Genomic DNA, 2,466 nt, shown 5'->3' with positions numbered 1-2,466 from the left:
CGATAAAATTCTGTACCGGATAAGATAAGAAACGGGGAGAGACAACCAGAGCACTTCTGACGATACGTCACGAGGATTCTGTGAAGGACTGCGCTCACCTCGATTGTCGTTATCTTATTTCATCTAATTATCTACCTTTGGCCATGTTTATTTCGCTAAAAAGGTAATCAAAGAGTAATCAGCTGAGAAAAACATTCATTATCAGCTCTGAGCCAGACCCGATGCGAGTGAGGATGCTAGTATAATTTTTGGTTTTTTCCCGGCGAACAATGGCAGTGAAGTTTTCTCGGGTTTCACACCGGGTCAGGTCCTCCATTTCTCCTTCCAACGTTTCGATGGACAACTCGCCCATCGTCTTCAGGGATTGAGGAATCCAATGAAGACGATGGGCGAGTTGTCCATCGAAACGTTGGAAGGAGAAATGGAGGACCTGACCAGGTGTGAAACCCGAGAAAACTTCACTGCGAGGATGCTAGTGTTCGGTTCATTTCCTTGAATAGTATCAGTGGGTTCAAATCATCGGCGGATTCAGCATCAAATTTGGAGGGTAATGACCAGGGTCCGGGGAGGATGAATACCCCCGGGAAAGAGGTGCGTTTGAAGTGCCACACTCTACGATAAATACAACTCATACTTCTCTCGTGCTTGGGACTTGTGGCCATGCATTTGCGTACACACTTCCTCTACTCCTATGAAAGGATACAAAAATTAAGCTAATAAAAATTAAATTTTTTTGATAATATTGGGGAGGGGGAGTGGTCATGATCCTTGTGACCTCCCCTATATCCGCTCCTGGTTCAAACGCTCCCGAATTGTATGATAAATATGATTTTTAGTATGCCCCCTCCAAATGAACCTTCCTGAAATATGCTACCTCTTCAAAATAGCTCGTTGCGATTTTTTTCTGCCCGCGGCATCGGTATCGGGCAATTGACTTTCCATAAGATCACTAACCGCGGCTCTGATATTCGGGTTGGAATTATTACATTTTCGTGGTATCTGTCCAAGTGATCAACATGAAGGCTGTAATAATTGCTATACTCTATCCATTGTCGTCTTAAAGTTAAACATATTGCATCCAATAATTAAGCTTCGATGCAGCATAAATATTTACGAAAAAAGTTTTAAGTATTTCCAAATAAATATTTTGCTCTCAATAAATTTCCTGTATACTTACCCTGACGTTTATTCAAAGGCGTAGCCAGGATTTTTGAAATCGAGGGTTCACCGGAGATTTCGGGGCCCTTCCGGGGTGTATGGAAAACACCTCAGGGTAACGAGGGGTCCGGGGATTTTTTAGGATTTTTGATGTGGAAAACGTGATTTTTAGGAATCAAAAACTGTTATTTTGTAGGAGTAATTATTAAAATAAATTATATTTTTATTGAGGTCATAGTCGTTTTTGGCGCCGCTTTTATAGACTCAAGGGGGGGGAGGTGTAACCCGGAAAAACCGCCGCAAATGAGCTTATGGACTACACCGTTTCTTAAATAAAAGGGCCTCAGGCGAGGCCCCACCTATGCTTGCAGCTAGAAAACATTCTCTCGGAGGAGGGGGTTATGCAGTAAAGAAGTAATACATCTCGAGAAGGTTCACTTGGCCGTAAATTTCTGGAGATTCGTACCCTGTATCCCTGCATAACTCGCTTCAACATTTGGCCCAGCAGACCAAGGACGTAGCGAGAAAAAGTTTTGGTGGAGAGGGGTTAATTTGGAAAGGTATCGCATTTGGAGCGGGTATACTATGTCCCAAAAAAGTTCGCCGTGTCGACATCTTCCTAAAGAGGCAAATCTATGGATTATTATTTTTATAGGATGATCTTCCATTTGCATGGGAACCAGAGGCGGATCCAGGACTTTTTCTGGGTGGGGGAACAAGGGTCTGACAGGTGTTTTCATATTTGAGATTTAAAAAAATACAACAATTACTGTAGAAAATATTCTCTCTATTTGGATATGAATGTTATTAAATTAAATGATTGAGGCTCCGTAATACACAAAATAAAACGAACGTAATGATAACCTTATTAAAATACTTGTCTATTTTTGAAGCGTCTATCCCCGCCCCCCCCCTAAATCCGCCTATGATGGGAACGGTAAATTGTTTATTCTAGTATACCACTGCCCTATCAACGGCGCGCCGTGCTATTATACGCCGCGGAGCGAGATTTTTCCACCCCACCCTTCCCTTTGCTATCCCTACCCGCGGAGGCGTCGAAGGGCTCGTAATCGCCGCGGCGCCCTCTATTTCCTTGTTTTTCTCCCTTTTTATTTGCAGGGTATAAAGGACTTATGAAACCGCCCTTGAGGGTATATCCTATAGGGTTCCATGCAGAAGCCCGATGTAATTATTGATATTTCCCTCCTCCGCTGGCTAAGGCCTTGTTACGGATCCCTTTCGTCTGTGAGGCATGTCATATAATCCGTTTGACAAGCTCTCATAACATCGTTTTAGCAAGGCGTGGAT

The sequence above is a fragment of the Ischnura elegans genome, chromosome 4 (genome assembly GCF_921293095.1).
Source record: "Ischnura elegans chromosome 4, ioIscEleg1.1, whole genome shotgun sequence".
In the NCBI taxonomy this organism is placed as follows: Eukaryota; Metazoa; Arthropoda; class Insecta; order Odonata; family Coenagrionidae; genus Ischnura; species Ischnura elegans.
The sequence above is the reverse complement of the archived record's forward strand: the minus strand, read 5'-3'. Positions refer to the sequence as shown.